Raw genomic sequence first — 14,276 nt, 5'->3', positions numbered from 1 at the left:
AGCGTATATCCAGGTGCATACTTGGATTTTTCTCTTTAAATCTGTGTAAGACTTAGCATCTGAATCATAAGAAAATGTAGTCTGTATCCCATTTTTTTCTTGAGTTATATTTAAATAGAAAGTTTATCTTTTCTGACCTCTATTAAGAAGGGAATTTAAGCTGATTTGTCTATTCACATTATTTTCTGGTTATTTTATACTCAAGGCTGCATATTGCATTCTTAATTTTCTTATTGGAAAAGATGTCCACTGTTGTGTGTGAGTGCATGGTTGATCATAGAAACAGGCAGCCTCATCCCAAAAGGAGTGTGCTGACCTGGATGTATATCTGTTTCACATGCCCCAAATAGAGTCAAAACATTCATAATTTAAACCTGATTAGATGAAGTTCTCTCACTGTTTTTCATAACAGATCCTAAGAGGAAAGTTCTGAGTATGCTCTTGAATTCCTTAACAACTTGAATGATGTTTTCAAGTCCTTATTATAGACAATAATAAATCATTAAAAATCCCCTCAAAATTTCAAAACCAACCCACAATGCATTATTTATGATATACTGTTGCAATAATAGAGCACAATTTTATTTCCTCATATCTTTTCCAACATGGGCATAATATCAGTCAGAAAAAACACACATGACATACCTTTACACCTCATGCCTCTTTAGAATTTGATATTTATTTTTCTTTAAAAAACATGTTGAACACAATTCTCCCTTTGTGTAAAAATCCAGATACAAGGGCAAAGGTACTATAATCACAGGGTTTATACTTCAATTTCTTTCCCCACTTTAAAAGCTCAATTTACTTTCTTCTAAATGGAAGAAAGGTTTCAGTGTTTGGATATATGAAGTCAAATAAAAAGCAAAACGAAACTAAACACTAGCAACAAGTAAGGTAATAAGCAATCTTGATTAGAATATGCTTGTTCAGTGATCCCCATCCTTCCATAACTGCATGAATAGGACAAAAATCAAACTTTCATTTATGACAAAGAGCCCCACAGTTATCTAGATTCAGAATGGAGCTTGCATTTCCCAGCCCCCCCCCCTCCCAGTGGATTGCCCAATTGTCCTTTAACCAGAAGCAGCACCCTGCAGAGCTTCCTTCCATGTTCTCTCTTCCTCAATCTGTTTAGTGATTGAGAGATAAGCACTTTGGGCGTTTTTTATTTGAAAATTCTAAAATACAAAAGGATTTTTGACAGTATATAGTTTTGTGGTCCTCCTCACTTTCAGATAAAGGACATCTCTGAATATCTGATAAGAGTGAGGTACATAAAAATAAAACTTTACATACAAATTCAGGGAGTTCTTGCACTATAGATATCAGTTGGCATTCTCCTATGTAGGGAATCCAGTATGGGGAATTCTTTACAAATGGGGCAGCCTCAGCCTCCTCCAGGTGCCTGCATATGTCCTTTGAACTCTTGAATGAACGTGTCTGAGGAGGAGATTAAAACAAATAAGTAATATTTGACTTTTCAACATCTTTTGATATATAATAAAATTCATTTTAGGAAAGCTACTGAAGACATATTCTGTCCTGCCTGTTATTGGTTTTTCAAAAACAGGATGACTGTATAAACGAAGTATATTATCAGGACATCATCTCCTGTAGGAATGAACACTCACCAGGGGTCACAAAACAAATATGCAAACAAGCAAGGGAACTGGCACTGTGAAAACTGAACATCCTTTATCTTGTCACTAAAATCTAGGTGATTCCCACAGCACCTAATCTGTAACCATGAATTAGTTATAAGTGGAAAGTACAATCCTATGTTGAAATATGAGGAAACCTTTAATTTTTATCTCATCAAGTATGCCACTGGATTTCATTGTACCTATTTTGAAACAAAAGTTAAAGTGTAGTATATGAAATGGAAATGGGCCCAATATATAGAAAAGACATGATTTATTTATAACATCATATAAATATGCATGTCTGCTTTTTTTGTTGTTGTTGTTTCCTTTGATACTGGGGATTGAACCCAGGTGTGTTCTATCTGCTGGCTACATTCCTGGCTCTATTTTTTTTAAACAAGTTCTCACCAAGTTGCTTAGGGCCTCACTAAGTTTCTGAAGCTGTTTTTGAACATGTAAACCTTTCTGTTTCAGCCTTCCAAGTACTGAGAGTACAGGTGTCTGCTTTTTGAAAAAGTCATATTTTAAATTTCAGAACTGCAATAAACTACAAGGAAATTTATAGGCATGATCATTTGGACTTGCTTATAGTATGTTTTATTCATTATTATTATAATTGTCAAAAATAGGATTTTATATATATTTCTGATGTACTTTTGACAAATGATTGAAAAATGCTGGCTCTCCTTTTTCAGGCCCCACACCGGGTGTTTGTATTAGTTTACTTCGTACTGTAACCCTATGAAGAAGCTGGATGTTCTTGTTCTTGTTCCTGTAGACAAACTGAGTTGCTATAGGTGGGAGGGTCACAGTGGTGCTGGGATTTAAAGGCAGAGTGCCTGCCTCAGAGTTTATGACTCAGTGCAAATTATTTACCTTGAATTATCTCAACATCTTTCCTCCCTCACATCTTTTCCCAACTTATTTGGCAAAAATATTAGAATGAATAATAATAAAGACAACCCCCATTTGAAAGCTCAAAAATTCACATTTTACTAATATCTTTCTCAGCCGGGCGTGGTGGCACACGCTTGTAATCCCCGTGCTTGGGAGGCAGACAGGAGGATCGCGCAGGTTTGAAGCCAGCCGCCCTGGCTTAAGAGACCCTGTTTCCAAATATAACAAAGTATAAAATAGGTCTGGAGTGTAGTCCGGAGATTGAAGGGATTCCAGGAACCCCAGTACCACCACACACACACACACACACACACACACACACACACACACACACACACACACAAAAAAATATTTCTCGGTTTATCGTTTGTCTTTTGACAAAAATTCTTATTTTCTAGGTCTAATATTCTTTTACTTAAAAAAAAAAATTGTCCTGGAGATTGAATCCAGAGACATTCTACTTTTGAGCTACACTCCTAGCCTGATTTTATTTTTTATTTTGAAATAAAGTCTTGCTAGTTGATGAGAATCTCACTATTTGTTGAGGCTGTCCTCAAGCCTACATTTCTCCTGTCTCAGCCTCTCAAGTTAAGAGCTAACAGGTGTGTGCCACCATGTCCAGCCTATAGATATTATATTCTGTTTAGAAAAGTAAATCCTATTCTATTTGAAATTATAATAGTTGGAGTGAATTAGTACTTTTATAGTCTTCCTACCCAAGAAATATGTCTTATCATTTTTAAATCATTTAGTATAATTTTGTATAGATTTACCAATACTTGTGTTTCATGTTATGTTTATTTCAATGTGCTATGATTTTATTTGTGATGACCATCACAAGCAAGATATTTCTTATTACAGCAAGCATATGAATAATTTTTAATTATTTCTATTTTTCTAATATTTTCAGATGTCTTAATATTTCTATATAAATAATCATCTTGTATGTTTTTATCCTCCAATTCAAAATTATCACTTTAATAATTTTAATTGTCAAATTGTATATCCATCAGGGTCCATAATTGATGCAATGGTACCCTATACTGGTTCTTTAATTAGAAATAAATTCAGACAATGCATTACCTGGAACACTAACACGATTGCCAATGCAAGCAAATAAACTCACATGGTGCAGTTTTTGGTGACAGTCACCTGCCACTGTTGTACACAGATGCTGCAACTTGCACCACCAACAATGCCAAGGCCTGACATAGCACCTCTGAACCCGGAATTGAAGGCTTGCTGCCCCTGCCTGTCCACTTGTCTTACTCAATTTCTCCTTCTCCTTTTTTCTTTGCATTGTAAGTTTCAGCCTAAATCATGTGCCTCTTCTCTGTTGTCCACAAGAACCAAGAAAGTGAGAAGCTGGCTCACAAGAGGTGTGGGATCTTTATCATATGATGCGAGGAAACTAAAAAGATGGTAAGTGTTTGTTACATTAGTACTCCAGATTGGGAATAACTAATTATGGTAATAAGGCAGCATTATAAGCCACCACCTCTTAATCCACTAATTTTCATGGTTCTTGACTTCAATAGAATAATAACAATATTTTATCATGAAAAATCATGCTAACTTCTGCTGAAATGTATAAATATATATGTATATGTGCATATATGTATATATGTATACACATGCTAAGGTTTTAGTTCTCTATTTTTAGCCTACTCATTTTTTCTTAATCAGAAATGGCTTTTACATTTTGAGAAGTCTGATACATTTATAGAGAACATATTTGCTTTCATTTGATTCATTAATATTAATATTGCATTGACCTCCTGCTGAGTAAAGCTTACATTTCTGTAATAAATGTATAATCCTAAGGAGTTATTCTTTACATGTAACACTGAATTTCATATTTCCATTAGAAAATATACTTAAGTTGGTTTTCTTTTTAATTAATTTAATTTTATATACTTTTATTGATCAATTGTAGTGTCACATTATAATATAGTTCATAGTGATGGTGACATACATGTACACATTACTTGGTGGCCTTTTCCCCAGCTCCCTCTACATACCTTTTCCCCACACAGCATATTGATATTGATATTGGTATTCTCACATACATGTATAATTTCTATGGAAATGATTCCTTCATTGATTCTCCCTCTCCCCCTCTTCCTCTAGACCAATTCCCTAGTTCCTCTAGAGTTTCTCCTCCATTATTTACATTCCCTCTGGTATCTAGATTACTCCCTTCTGCATATGAGAGAAAACATATGATGCTTCACTTTCTGTGACTGCCTAATTTCACTTAGGATAATCTTCTCTAGGTCCATCCATTTTCCAACAAATGGCATAATTTTGTTCTTTATTGCTGAGTAGAATTGTATCGTATGCATAACCCATAATTATTAAATCTGTTCATCTGTTGATGGACACACCTGGGTTCATTCCATGATTTGGCTATTGTGAACTGTGCTGCTATAAATATGGATATGCATGTATTACTAATATATTCTCATTTCAGTTTCTTTGGAAAGATACTGAGTAGGGGTATGGCTGGATCATATGATGGATCTATTTACAATTTTCTGAGGAATCTCCACACTCATCTTTATAACAGCTAAACTAGTTTGCAATCCCATGAATAGTGCATAAGAGTTTCTATTTTCCCACATCTTCACCAGAATTTATTGGTTTTTGCTCACTTTATGTTCACCATTCTGATTAGGGTTAGATGAAATCTCAGTATAGTTTTGATTTCTATCTCCTTGATGGCTAATGATGTTGAACATTTTTATGTATATATTGACTATTTCTGTTTCTTCTTTTCTGAAGTGTCTTTTTAGTGTAATTGCCCATTTGTTGATTGGGTTATTAGTATTTTAGTGTTAAGTCTTTATATATTCTAGATATTAGTCCCCCATTTGATGAGTAGTTGACAAAGACTTTTTCTCTTTTTTTAGATTCTTGATTGTTTCTTTTGATGAACAGATTTTGTTTTAGTTTAATGCCACCCATTTATTAATTCTTATTTTAATTTCCTGAGCTTTGGGGATTTTATTGAAGAAGTTCTACCTGTGCCTTAAATGTTTGAGTATTAGACCTATGCCCTCCTCTAGAAATTTCAGAGTCTCTGATATAATTTCCAGGTCTTTGATCCATTTCAAGTTGACTTATGTGGGGTGAGAGGTAGAAATTTTATTTCATTTTTTTAAACACCATTTGTTGAAAAGGCTGTCTTTTTTCCAACATATGTTTTTGGCACTGTGTCAAAAATCAATTGGCTGTAAGCATGTGGACTTGCTTTTGTGTCTTTTATTTTGTTCTATTGGACTGTGTGTCTGATTTTTTCCACTGCCATGATTTTTTTAATTACTATAGCTCTGTAGTATAATTTGAAGTAAGGAATCATGATGCCTTCTGCATGGTTATTATTGCTGAGAATTACTTTGCCTATCCTGTATTTTTTTTTTCTCCATATGAAATTTAAGACTGATTTTTGTGAAGTGATATTGGTATTTTGATAGGGATTATATTGAATTTGTAGATCACTTTTAGTTCAATAATCATCTTAATAATATTTATGAGAAAATCAAATGTGTCTATGGTATATATGTACATATTATATTATTTATCACACCAAAAGAAAAATATAAGCCAGGCTTACCTATAATTATAGAAACTAGCGAGGCTGAGGTAGAAAGATTGAAAATTTGCAGTCAGCTTCAGCAATTTAGCAAGACCTTGTCTGGAAATATATATATATATATTTTTTTGCGGGTATGGGGATCGAACCCAGAGGCATTTGATCTCCAAGCTACACCCCTTGCTCCATTTTTTTATTCTTTATTTTGAAACAGGGTCTCACTGAGTTTTGGAGGGCCTTACTAAGTAGATGAGGCTGTCCACCAACCGTGATCCTCCGGTCTCAGCCTCCCAAATGCTGGGATTACAAGAGTGCTCCACCACACCCGGCGTGAAATAAAATTTAAAAAGGGCTTTAGTATAGGTAGGAGCTAAAGGATCCCCGAATTCAACCCCTAGTACCAAATTTAATAAGGTGTGAAGATTTTGCTCTTTCCCTGTGATATATTAGAATTATTTATTATATCAAAGCATGAGAACATTTTAGTATTAAACTATTTATTTTGAAGTTTTGTTCAGCTAGGCATGGTGGAGTATGCTTGTAATCCCTGCGCTTGGGAGGCTGAGACAGGAGAATCGCACAGGTTCGAAGCCAGCCTCAGCTATTTAGTGAGGCACTCAGCAATCTAGTGAGACCCTGTTTCCAAATAAAATATAAAAAAGGTCTGGGAGTATAGCCCAGAAGTAGAAAGCCTCTGGCTTCCACCCCCAGTAACACCAAAAAAAAAAAAAAAAAAAAAAAAAAAAGTTTTGTTCAGCCGGGTGTGGTGACGCACGCTTGTAATCCCAGCATTCAGGAGGCTGAGACCAGAGGATCACGGTTCACAGACAGCCTCAGCTACTTAGTGAGGCCCTCTGCAAGTCAGTGAGACCTGGTTTCAAAATAAAAACTAAAAAATAGGGCAGGGGGTATAGCTCGGAGGTCGAATGTCCCTGGATTCCATCCCCAGACCCATAATAATAATAATAATAATAATAATAATAATAATAATGTTTTGTTCAGTGGTCATTGCGATATACAACAATATATTTACAAAAATATTTTTACCAAAATATTTTAAGTTTTAAAAATATATACAAAACTTTGAAATAGCTTCATTATCATATGTTAAAATTTCTCAAGGTTGGTTTGTTCTGCTTATTTTTGTAATTTTGTAATTTTTTCCCCTTTAATTCTTAGTTATTTTCATGATTCATTATTTTTATTAGGTTCTTTCTTCTCCTTTTTACATTATTATATTTTTAGATAATTTTTGAGGCTAACATTAATTTTGACCATTAGATGATTCATTATAATTTGGTTCAGTAAAAAGTTTTCCTCTGGAAATTCTGTAATATAATAAATGTTTTGATATGCCTTGGAAATTTTGAAATTTAGATTTTGGTTTATTCTTTAACCTAGGAATTGTTGGAAATCCATTTTGACAGATTTTTTTTGCTTGCACTTTTATTGATTTTAAGAATTTTTACATTAATGTATAAATACAAAGTTTGTAAACATACACTTTGGGAATATATGTGTGCATCATTGTACCAGAAAATGTGCTCAAGTTCAATATATTTTGATAATATAAAATAATGTACTAGCCAGGAGTGGTGGCGCATGCTTGCAATCCCCGCGCTTGGGAGGCTTAGACAGGAGGATCGCACAGGTTTGAAGCCAGCGTCAGCTACTTAGTGAGGCTCTCAGCAACTTAGTGAGACCCTGTTCCCAAATAAAGTATAAAATAGGTCTGGGAGTACATCCCAGAGGTAGAAAAGTCCCTGGGTTTCACACCCAGTACCACCAAAAAAAAAAAAAAAAAAAAAAGAATGTACCATACATTTTCTCTTTGGAAGTTATAGAGTTTTATAAGAACATTAAAACGTATGTGTTAAAGTAAAATAGAAATAACAAATATAAAATATGTACACAAAATAAATGTATTTAGCAATGCTGCTATTTCTTGTTTTGTTTACTAGATTTTTCATGGGCTTATTGAAATAAATTAATATTTGTTTTCTAGTGACTTTTCTGTGTATTCCCTACATTTCATTATTTATGTAATTTGATGTTCTGTTATTTGTTGTATAAAGATTTATGAGTGTTATAATGCCATTATATGTTTTCCTTGCTTCACAAACATGAAATAAATAATATCGGCACTGCTATCTTCCTAGTAACACTTGCTTCATGAAGTTCTGTTCACTTCTTCACTTTAAATCTTTCTTAATCATTTTTTTCATTATGTTTTTCATGTAGGTTAAATTATATTTAAAACTATCCTTCTATATTGTTAGGATAGTTTATGAGACTTTGTCTTCAGATTTTTATGTGACTATTTTTTCAGTAGATAAGTATATACAGTTATTTATATTTTATAATTTTTATATATTAAAATTTTAGTATCAAGTCATAATAGTCACATAAACTTTGTCTATGTGTTTTTTTGTGCCCAAGACAATTGTCTTCTTCTTCCCTCCCCTCCACCTCCTTCTAATCCTTACCCCTTGTCTTTTCCATCCATCTCTAGTGATTCAAGCTTGTAGTCATGTTGTTTTCTAAAAAAGATATTAAGTTACAATTACATGTTTTATTATTTGTAATTTATTCTTTAAACTTGAATATCAAACTGAGTGAAGTAGTTTCTGTTAGTATTATTTTTCCCCTTCATAATGTTGTTAATACTTTTGCTCTATATAGAGAAATCTGAACTACTGTTAGACAAGCTTCCCTCTTCTTGCCATTCTACTTTTTTCAAATTTCTATTTTTTTCTTAAAAATAAAAACAAAAAATTGTCTTTCAAATTCAAACCAGGGTATGTTTTGATTATTTTATAAAATTTATTTTTCTTATCCATAGAATGTTGTTTATTTCCTTTTAAAACTAGCGGCTTGAGTTATTTTGATAAATTTTATTCTAATCAACCTTTCCATATTTTATTTTGTGTTTTTTTTTCCTACTTACTGAGTTGCCTTCTCCAGAAACCTTTATCATGTTGATATTTGATTGACTTTGTCCTCTATATGCCAAGAGAGATGGCCATGGCCTTTCACTTTATTGTTTGGGAAGATTTGAAAGAAGTAGAGGGAAAGGGAGATAGTGAAACTCAAATGAGTCCTGAATATCAGGGTTGGAAAGCTTTGGGTTTATGGTCTGAGGCCTTCACTTTTTAATGAATACATATGAAGAATTTAAGTGACTAAGCCAAAGATGTTTGAGAGATGCTTTTGGAAAAATTAGATAAAGTCTCTTTGCAGCTCCCCCTAAGCTTTTTGCCATGCAAATTAAGTTTCCAAGTTTGTGATATTTATTTTCTTTATCTGTGAAAAGATGAGGGAACTTACCTCATAGACTGATGTGAACCTTACATGAGATAATGTATGCTGTTTTATTAATATAGGCCATAGCCTATAATTAGTGCCCTAAAAAACTATTAGGATATGAAGGTGATGGGAGGGAACTGTTGCTAAATAATTAACATTACTACTGTAAGATAAATTTTTATTCCATCACATGGGGTGAAAATAAAGCCTTAAATAATCTTCAGTGTAGAAGAGACAGGTCTCTGGGTGTGGTGGTGTATGCTTGTAATCCCAGCATTTGGAGGCTGAGACAGGAGGATCGTGGTTTTTGGACAGACTCAGCTACTACTTAGTGAGGTCCTTCACAACTCAGTGAGACTTGGTTTCAAACATAAAAAGGACTAAAAAATAGAGCTGGGGATGTAGCTCGGAGGTAGAATGCCCCTGGGTTCCATCCCCAGTACCAGAAAACAATAAACAAAACAAAACAAAAACAAAGAAAAAAGACAGGTCGTTTTTTTTTTCTGAATATACCATACAGTTTCTTCTTCATTAATGCACTAATATTTTTTTCATCAAAACCAAAATCAAGATATCCCTCTATTAGGCAACCTCAGGACCCATGTTGACCAAAGCTTCTTATACCTTAGTTGGAAGAATGCTAACTTGTTTCTATTTTCACTTTTGTCCTTCTGAAGAATGTTTTAAGTTTACTTGGAAGCCCTGTGCCCTCATATTGTAGCTCTCACAGTGATTAGTAGTACAATGCAATTCTTATGCTCAAAAAATTTTAGAAGGAATGGTCACATTTTTTCCTGCAGATTTTGTCCTTCACATGTTACATGATGATAAACCATGGAGTAATTTTTCACTCTTGTACAGCTTTATACATTTAAATACAAAAAATTATGTACTTACATATAACACTCCTAATGTACAGAATCTGTCTTGCCTTGAATTCTTTCTTTTTGCACAACAAGTAAAAGATATAATAGGGTGAGCTATTTTTTAATCTATTTTTGGTTAAATGAATATTATGCAAAACAATTATACATTTTGTATAAAATAATATATATTCCTGTTGACTCTTGACTTCATGATTTTAGAGGATAGCCAAAGAATTAAGATATGACAATGCAGCTTTAATTTAGAGTGACCCTTCTACTCTATAAGCCTCCTCATTTATGTTCTTTATAATATTTATCTCCAAGTGATCTTTAAATTTAAAAAATAAGAAGATATATTTATGCATTGTCCTAAGTTTAAAAAATAAAGAAGATATATTATATTTATGCATTGTCACAAATTTTATCTGTTAATAAAAATAATCTAAGAATGGTTCAGAAAATTTCAGCAACATACTGACTTTCTTGGGATTAATAATTCATATATTTTATCGCATTTGGGGCATTTTAGTAAGTCCATTATACCCATATTTTCTGTGCAGTCAGTAAATTTTGTAGCTCTTAAAATCCATGAAATGAAATATAGGGTTGAAATGCTATAACACTATCAATACATTAATATTTATGTAGCTCTGTTCATGGCAAACATTCTAAAATGCTCTCCAGTAAAATAAAATGAAATAAAGCATGAAGTGAATGTGGATGACTCCAAGTCAAAGGTCATTTAAAAGACAACTGGAATGGATCTGTTTGGCCAAGGGATTGACTAGTTTACCAAAAAGATAACAACTCCACTTGGATGACATCAAGCAACAATCAGGCAAATGTAAGTAACAAGTGAAATGCAGCAAAGCCTTTCCACCCACTCATATACAATGGCCCCTTTCCTATTGTACTATAAACTAACGAGAGCTTCAGCTTTCATAACTCTATTAATGTGACTTTGCAGTTCAAAATAAAAGTTAGGATAAATAAGCTGATAATATGCAGTCACAAAGGCCTCTTTAATGTATCGTGGGGTATCATTTACTTCACACATCAAAGGAGAGAAATTATTGATATAGATTATGCTAATTTATTTCTATGATGAGGTCATTCATGAGTGAAAGGTAAATCTGGAGGACAAATGCCCTCCAGATTTACCATCAGGTATACTGATTTACCATCAGGTATACTGATTTACCATCAGATACACTGATGGCTTCTTTAATTGTGAGTTGTCTCACATAATTTCTTTTAAAAATGATGGTTTTTCTTTTTATATTTTTAATTTTGAAACAGAATCTTTCTAAGTTGCTGAAACTATCCTGGAATCTGTGATCCTCCTATTTCAGCCTCCTGAATACTGAAATTATAGGTGTGCATCACAGCAACCAGCTAAGATATTCTTAATGTTATTTTTTTTCTTCTAATTTGAGTAGAAATGACAGAGAATGGAGTAAATGAGTAGAGTAATAACACAGAAAGTCATTGAAGTATACGATACCATAGATAGGAATGGAAGTGTCAGGCAGGGCATATAGTCTTAAAATATTATTGCCAGGACATTTTAATGCACCAAAATGTTTCCACTGCCTATGAAACATTTTTTTCTCTAAATATGACCCCTAACTACATATATACACAGAAAGTTCCTTTGAGAGATTGCGGATTGTTGTCTCCTGATCTACGAAGCTTTAGGAAAAAGATGATCATTAACAATTTATATTATCTATGTATTCATTTATCTTAAAAAAAGGACTAGGAATAAGAAATAACCAAAATTGAGCCTCATACTTTATGATTATGTCATAATCCACTAAAGATCAGTGTTTTTCTATCTTTCTTTCTTTCTTTCTTTCTTCCTTGCTTGCTTGCTTGCTTGCTTGCTTTTTTTGCATACTGAGGATGGAACCCAGAAGCATTCTACTTCTGAGCTACACCCCCAGCCCTATCTTTTTTCTTTATTTTGAAACAGAGTCTCAATGAGTTGCAAAGGGCCTCCCAACGTGGCTGTGGCTGTCCTCAAACAGTGATACTTCTGTCTCAGCCTCCCAAATGCTGGGATTACAAGTGTGTGCCTCCACATCTGTTTACAGTGTTTTTCTAATAAAACTACACATTGTAGCAAGGCACAGTGATCTTTCTCTGAGAAGTCAAAATTTCCAAGTGAAGAGAACACTAACATAAGTCATAGTCTCTTAATTAAAATAGCAGTTTGGCTCCCAATATGTTGTCTTTGCAGTGTTTCTATGTTACACAGAGAATTCCATTGTCTATCTATAACACTTTCTGTAAGAGAAAATACACCATTACCTAGCTCCTTGATATCTTCTATTCTGTGTCATATCACCCAGTTAACACACTTATGTTTTGTATTCTTTCTATATAATTTAATTGTAGCATCACCTCTTCTATAGCTATTTTATAATATTTCTTCCTTTCTTTGAGACTAAGATTGTGCTGCTTTTAGGTAAATAATCTCGCAACTCCTATGTTTTCTTACATTACTGTTATTTCCACATTTGAGTTTCATAATGTCAGCTCTTAAAAGTAGAGATTTGAGTTAATTTACTTTAGCATCCTAAGCACCAGTCAGAAATTGTGACAGTTGAAGCTCAAAACTTATTTGACTGAAAAATCATTGTTATCAGGCAATGAATTTGAATTCCCATAGTTATTACATTGGAATACTCATTGCACAGAGCCTACTTTCTAGAAATACTCATTCTCAGTAACAACCATCTGTAACTAATAGTGATGCCAGATTTTTGTATCTGGCTGTTAAAATCTAAGGTACAAAAGTTACTTGCCTACCATTGTTTACATTAGAACCATTAGATAGCCCCAGAGGTGATCTGAAAATTAAATTAAAAAGAGAAACAAAGCAAAATAAAATCTTGGTTAAAATAGATCTGTGCAAAATGTTTGCATTTGGCTTAAAGATCTGCTAATGACATGAAATTTCTGAATCTCAGGCAAACTTTGTGTTGAGCATTCGTTCCTTGTTTATAAATCCAGAATGTAGTTAAACTTACTTTTTAGGTGGGTATGCTTTTTATTTACCCCAGATTATAGGCCTATTGGTTTAATACCTATTCTTTCTTTTGCTGATGCTTTTACTGATAAATTATAAGCCTGAGTTTTACAGGGAAGTATTTTACAAAGGAAGCATAGGTTTCAACACAGGTATTTCATTATGAACTTCTATTTTAAACTCTGTCACCTTAAGGTGTAATTATTACTATTAGCATGATTGTTTACAGCTTTTATCTATTTCCCACTTTAATCATCGAAAGGAACTGGCTATGGGCTAAGAACTTGGGAAGGTGATGTTCGCATAGAACCTACATTAACATCTACTGCAGTATTTTTGGAACACTATTTCCTGGATCTCTTGTGTCCAAGCCATCTAGAATGATTGTTAGAAGGAAGACATTGAAACCCCACCAGAAACAAATTCAATCATAATTTCTTTCTGAGTGTGAGCTAATGTATATATGTTTTTGCCAATGGATTAAAAAAAGCATTGTACCACTAATCAGGAAAGGCAGTTTTCGTTATAATAATTATTACTTAAAGTGGGAAAAGTTATGAATTTCTTACGTGGATATGTATTTATTTTTTAATAAACATTTGTGACCAATTTACTATGTGTCTTACTGTTTTAGTATTAGGGGAATATGAAGGTGAAAAGGAGAATTAAGAAAAGTAGTATTTAGGGAATCACCAGACAACATATGAAAAATAGCTAAATAATTGTAAACAAGAATCAGGCCCCCAAAAATACTCTAAAGAATTGGAATCTAAGCATTTCTTATGTGCAGATGTCATGGTTTTAAGGCCAGGATATAAAGTAATTTCACAGTAAAAGGGTTGCATATCAACCCTTCCCAAACTAAGGAGTTATGTTTTTTTCAACAGGCTTCCATTTCAAATTGGTTTATAAAAAATCAAACTGCTCTATGG

The sequence above is a fragment of the Muscardinus avellanarius genome, assembly GCF_963383645.1.
Source record: "Muscardinus avellanarius genome assembly, chromosome: 7".
Taxonomy (NCBI): Eukaryota; Metazoa; Chordata; class Mammalia; order Rodentia; family Gliridae; genus Muscardinus; species Muscardinus avellanarius.
Note: the sequence above shows the minus strand (reverse complement) of the source record.